General features: G+C 38.6%; 1 pseudogene; it reads right to left on the bottom strand.

Annotated features, from left to right (window-relative positions):
* Positions 1-514: 514 nt before the first annotated feature.
* Positions 515-1346, bottom strand: LOC102867177 (annotated as a pseudogene).
* Between the last annotated feature and the right edge of the window lie 5600 nt (positions 1347-6946).

Here is a 6946-nt window from a genome sequence, read left to right as displayed (position 1 = left end):
TAGAAAATGATTAGACAGACCCTTTCAAAACCAAAACCACATCATGATGTCCATTATATTGTTTTAATTATGTTGCTTGGAAAAATCTCATGGTACTGATTCCTAAAACATTGTTCTGCTACTCTGTCATTTCTTGATTCTCAATGAGTAGATTACTGTCATTCAGTTTTATGCTCCTAAATTATTACATAGTTGATATTACATGTTAGATAGAAAAAAAGAATTGAGAGCACAAGTGCAAGCGAAAGAAAGATGCTGGTCCCAAGTAGCAAACAGTCCTTTATAGACCTGAGGGATGCTAGGTGACTGCTTGTAGACAGGTGACCACTTGAAGAAAGGACCAGAGAGGAGCACCTGGCTGAGAAGACAGTTTTATAGAGGCTTTTAGAGACACCCATAGAGGGTGTTAGTTTTCTCAGGAATTGGGGCAGGGGTTCTGTCAATGTTTAATCAGGCCCAGGGCCTTATCAGGGCATGTAAATTATCAAGTTTTTCAAATAGTCAGGCCTCAGGGTTAGGCCTGGGGATAGTTGTGACATTCTTCTTTCAGCATTTGTAGACTAGTTTTCCCTTCATGTTTCAGTGATTTATCAACCTTTCCTGCAGAAGTTTGAGAAAACTGGGTCTTTCTCTGTGGTCTTTCTTCAACACCTTCACAGAATGGAGTTACTCCATCATTGATCATAAATTCCAATTCTTTGCCAACAATGTCGATGGAAACATTCTTTTTAGTTGGGTCCTGCTCAGCAGAAAGTGTCTCTCTTAAGGCATGAAGACCGTGTCAACTAGTTCATTCAAATTGCACTCCATAAATTCAGATACATGTCTCTCTTAATATGTACAAACTAATTGAGAGCAAGCACCAATGGGTATAGTTCTACAGCTGAAAGAGTTGGCAGGTGGACAAGGTTGGAAAATGTGAAGGCTCATATCATCATAACCAGCAGTGAGCAGACCCACACCATACAATCTCTGACCACACCATTGTGTAGGTCTCTGGGTCTTACTTCCAATAAGAGATACAGGAAAAGACACAGGAAGAGGTTTGTCAAAGGCAAAACTTAAATCCAAACACTCTTAGCACATGAAGTTCTATAACAGGCTAGTATTAGCAGTAAATCCTGCAATTGGAACATCAAGATGGTGGTCAACATGAATTTTTTCTGATGAGCTGCAAGTGTTGACTGTGCCATCTTCAATGCAACCAGTATACTGCATGGGTTTTAATTTCAAACTTGCTGTGGCTGAACCTTGTCTAGCAGTGTCCATTGCATAATTTGATGACTCCTGCCCTGAGAATTCCAAACAGGGACATCATCCTCATACTGGTTAGGAAACATGGTTCTTGCTAGAGTGTCACTGCAGCCTCCAGCAAAGATGCAGATCACGTAACCTTGTGCATATATATCTGAATAGTTGTATTCACAAATCTTCCTTACATGTGTATGGATATTGTATGGACATTATCCTATCAGTAACAACATTATACATCACCATAGATGGGGGTTTCCACACATTTATAGCATATCATCAATACCAATCCACATAAAAAAGAAATTACTAAGAATCAAAGCATAATTACACAAATTCAAAATGCAAATTAAAAGCCACAAAGACACAGGCATAAAAATGAGTCTGTTCACATGAGAATAGAAAAATGAGATCCATCAGACTTTATTTCAAAGAATAATAGATATACTTGATCGAGAAGACTGACTACATCAGATACTAGAGTATACTATAAGCATCAACGATGTGTTTCCAAAATAAGTTTTCACATTGAAACTATTGTAAAAAATTCACTTTTCAAAACTGAGGCTGCTCTTGGCCTTTATAACAGCTTCTAAGCATTGAAAACCCGACTTATAGAAAAAGTGTTCTAAATACAGCTGTCCTGATTCTAAAGATCAAAAAAAATATATATTTTCAAAACATATGTTCAATCTGTGAAGTCATGTGACTAAGAGAATTTTTTTAAGTTCAAAAAATAAAAAACTTTACCACAAATATATCCGACTGAAGCCTTTCTTAATCTAGGCATGAAATAATATTATTTCTAGGTAGGAAATAATAAAATATCAGATACTGACCACTAACTAAATGGTGGAGGCCAGTGGATTTGAGTTGCTGAGTGGGCTGCAGTCCTATAGAATAATTATTTAGTATTGAGAATATGCCAGTCTGAATAAGAACAGCAAGTTTCCTGTCCACCATAACCTCAACCCAGGGACACGTTTTTAAAGTCTGAGGAATTGCTGGTTTATCAAAGTTAATTGGACACCTCTTTGTAAACTCTGAGATTAATCTCTAGCCTTTGTTATGGTTGTTGTTGTTGTTGTTATGTGCCATCAAGTTGCTTGCAACTCATAGCGACCCTATGTACAACAGTCTAAACTCTGTTTTGTCCTGTGCCAATCGCACTGCCTCCAACACGTCCATTCCAATTACCCCAGTCACTGAATCAATCACCTCATAGAGGGTCTTCCCCTCCTGTGCTGTCCCTCCTCCCTCCCAAACATGATGTCCCTCTCCAAGGACATGTCCCTCCTTGCAACATGCCCAAAGTATGTTAGACAGAGCCTCAGAATCCTTGCCTCCAAGGAGCCGCCTGGTCTAACCCTCTCCAGCATGAAACTGTTTGTTTTCCTAGCAGTCCATGGTCCCCTCAATACTCTTCTCCAACACCAAAGTCCTAAGGCATTAATTCTCCTTCTATCCTCCGTAATCATTGTCCAACTCTCTGATACATAACAAGTGATTGCAGCAACCATGGCCTATATCAGACACACCTTAGTCTCCAGAGAGACACCATTGCTATTCAGTACTTTGGAGAGGTCCCTAACAGCAGACTTTGCCATGGCAATACGTCTTTTAATTTCCTGGCTGCTGGTGCCAAGAGTGTTGATTGTGGAGCCAAGGAGACTAAAGCTGTGAATAATCTCAATCTCTTCACCATCTATCCTGATGTTTCCAATTGGCCCAGTGGTGAGAATCTTACAATAGCAGATGCAGCCCTGGCTGTGCTCACAAGTCTATGTCAAGAAATTTGGAAGATACCTACCTGGCAACTAATTGGAAGAGATCCATATCTGTTCTCATTTCAAAAAAAAAAAAGTGATCTAACATAATATAGAAATAATAAAACATTATCATTAATATCACATGTAAGTAAAATTTTGCTGAAGATGATTAAATGGTTGGAACACCACATCAATAGTAAACTGCCAGAAATTCGAGCTGGACTTAGAAGAAACCAGGGAACCAAAGATATCATTGCTGATGTCAAATATATCTTGACTAAAACAGAAAATATCAGAAAGGAGGTGATAATCTGTGTATTATGACCACACAAGTACATTTAACTGTTGGATCATAACAAATTATTGCTAGTTTCAAGAATAATGGGAATCCCAGAACTCTTAATTGTGTCCATGAGATACCTAGACATAGACCACAAAGCTGCTGTCCAAATAGAACAAAAGATCACTGCTAGGTTTAAGATCAAGAAATGTGGGTATTAGGGTTGTATCCTTTCTCCATACTTATACAATCTGTATGTCAAACAAATTATTGGAGATATTGGACTTTATGAAGAATAATGTGATATCATGATTAGAGGGAGATTCATTAACAACCTGCATTATGCAGATGACACAATCTTACATTCTGGAAGTAAGTATTATTTTAAAAGCTTGCTGCTAAAGATGACATTGGTGTCATCTTAATTGGATCCACAATCAACACCCTTTATATCAGCAGTCAAGAAATCAGAAAACATATCACATTGAGGAAATGTGCTGACAGGGACCTCTTCAATGTGTTAAGTAGTAAGGAAGTCAGTTTAAACGCTAAAGTGCATCTGAATCAAGCCTTCGTCTATTACTGGGTATGCATCTGAAAGTTGTACAATGATACAGAATGACAGAAGAAGATCCAGTGTCTTTGAGTTGTGGTATTAGAGAAGAGTACTGAATATCTATCCTATGGACTGTCAAAAGAATAAGCAAATATGTCTTGAAAAAAGTACAATCAAGTGCTTCTTGGAGTCAAGTATGGTGAGGCTTTGTCTCATATATTTTGGGCATGTTGTTAGGAAAGGCTAGTCCTTGGGAAAAGACATCATGTGAAAGGTTAGAGGGCCATTGGAAGAGAGATCTTCAATAAGATGAATTGACTTTATGAATTTTTCGGTAACATTAAAAAAAAATGAGCTCAAGTCTATCAGTTGATGAGGATGGCACAGGATAGGGCAGGGATCAGATCTGTTGTTCATAGGATGGTTATGAATCAGAGTCAAGTAAATGGTGCCTAACAACAACAATTATATTTTGTGTTCCAATATGAAGTGTCTCAAAGGAGCTCCAGGGGCTTACTGGTAAAAAGCTATGCTGCAATCCCAAAGGCATGCAGTTTGAGCACATCCTGCATCATGGAAGAAGTATGGGCAATCTCCTGCCATGTGATTTACTGTCTCTGAAAACCCTCTGGAGGGTCAGCTATGAGTCTTTGGATAATTTTCAGCAGAATCTTGCTTGCATGTGATATCAATGATATTGTTCAATAATTTCCACACTGTTGGGTCACCTTTCTTTGGAATGGGAACAAATATTGATCTCTTCCAGTCAGTTGGCCAGCTGGCTGTCCTCCAGATTTCTTGGCACAACTTAGTGAGCACATCCAGGGCAGTGTCTGTTTGTTGAAATAAATCAATTGGTACGCTGTCAACTCCTGGAGCCTTGTTTTTTGCCAATTCCTTCATAGCAATTTGAACTTCCTACTTCATCACCATAGGTTCTTGCTCATATGTCATTTCATGAAATTCCTCTGTGTCAGCCAATTCCTTCTGATACTGTGGGTTGGTTTCATAATAAAAAAAATCATTTCTAGATCTATCCTGAAATACAATGTGGTGAGTGACAGGATAATATCCATATGCATACAAGGAAGTCCAGTGACTATCACTATCATTCAAATATATGCACCAACAACTAGAGCCAAAGAAGAGGAAATAGAAGATTTTTATCAACTTTTGCAGTCAGAAATTGATCAAACATGCAATCAAGATGCATAAATAATAATGGGTGACTGGAAGGCAAAAGTTGGGAACAGGGAAGAAGGATTAGTAGCTGGAAAACATGGGCTCGGTGAGAGAAATGAGGTTGGAGATAGAAGGATAGAGTTCTGCACATTCAATGATTTATTCATTGCAAATACCTTTTATAAGAAACATAAATGCAGGCTAACACATGGATTTCACCTGTTGGTATGCATAGGAATCAAATCGATTACATTTGTAGAAAGATTTGCTGGAGAAACTCAATATCAGCAGTGAAAACCAGGCCAGGTGCTGATTGTGGGACAGACCACCAACTACTCATATGAAAATTCAAGCTGAAGTTGAGGAAAATTAAATCAAGTCCACGGGAACCAAGATTTGACCTTAAGTCTGTCCCACTCAGATTTCAAAACCATCTCAGGAACAGGTTTGAGGCCTTGAGCACCAACGAGCGTAACCAAATGAGCTCTGGGAGGATATCAAGAAAATAATCATGAAGAATGCAAAAGATCATTACAAAGGCTAAAGAAGAAGAAAAGACCAAGATGGATGTCAGATGAGACTCTGAGTATTGCATTAGAGTGCCGAGAAGCCAAAGCTAAAGGAAGAAATCACGAAACCAAAGAGCTGAATAGAAAATTTCAAAAGGCAGCTCAGGATGACAAAGCAAGATACTATAATGAAATGTGCAGAGAGCTGGAGACAGAAAATCAAAAGAGCCTAACTCACTCAGCGTTTCTTGAGCCAAAAGAGCTGAAAAACGAGTTCAAGCCACGGGTGGCAATACTTAAAGATAGTTTGGGTAGAATGTTGAATGATCCAGGATGTATAAAAAGAAGACGGAAGGAGTACACAGAGTCACTGTATCAGAAGGAATTGGCTGGCACAGAGGAATTTCATGAAATAACACATGAGCAAGAATCTATAGTGATGAAGGAGGAAGTTCAAGTTGCTATGAAGGAAAATTAACATTAGAAATAAAAAATTTTATATAGGGCTTGAGAAGCCCTTCCTACAAGGATGGCACCAAAAGCAAAGAAGGAAGTTCCTGCCACTTCAAAAACTGAAGCCAAAGAAAAGGCATTAAAGGCCAAGAAGGCAGTCCTGAAGGGCATCCAGCCACAAAAACATAGAAGATCCACACATCATTCACCTTCCTGTGGCCTAAGATGCTGAGACCCTGAAGGTAGCCCAAATGCCTCCAGAAGAGCACCCCCAGAAGAAGCAGGCTATCATCAAGTTTCCCCTGAACACTGAGTTGGTCATGAAAAAGATAGACGATAACAACATACTTCTGTTCATTGTAGATGTCAAGGTCAACAAGCTCCAAATCAAACAAGCTGAAAAGAAACTCGATAACATTGGCTCCTGACTATGATGCTTTGGATGCTGCCAATAAAATTGGGATCATCTAATTTGAGTCCAGCTGGCTAATTCTAAATACAAAGTTTTCTTAAAAAAAAATTATTTAGACATTTTAACAGAGATATTTCAAAAACTCAAAAACGTTTTAAACCTTTTTTAGTAACCATTTGTGATTTTGCTTTTGGTTGCCATCAAGCTAACTCCAAATCATGCTGTTCTTACATGTAACAGAATCAAACTTTGCCTGGTATTGCATTATCATGATGAATATTGGTATATTTGAGTTGTCATAGCTTTGCATTGTAGTAAAAAATATGGAAACAAATGTCCATCAAACTGATAAATGATAAAATATATTATGTCATTACGTTGCTGCTGCTGTGTTCCTTAGAGGTGGAACCACCCATAGCTGACCTCTGGTGGGTTTTCAGAGGAAAAGATTGTCCATCCTTCTCCATCAGAACAGCTGGTTGATTCAAACAGCATGCCTTTGGGATTGTAGACACTACTTTTTGCCACTAGGCC

The sequence above is a fragment of the Elephantulus edwardii genome, unplaced genomic scaffold (genome assembly GCF_000299155.1).
Source record: "Elephantulus edwardii isolate Elephantulus edwardi_28Jun2011 unplaced genomic scaffold, EleEdw1.0 scaffold00100, whole genome shotgun sequence".
In the NCBI taxonomy this organism is placed as follows: domain Eukaryota; kingdom Metazoa; phylum Chordata; class Mammalia; order Macroscelidea; family Macroscelididae; genus Elephantulus; species Elephantulus edwardii.
This window is presented reverse-complemented; position numbering and strand designations above follow the sequence as displayed.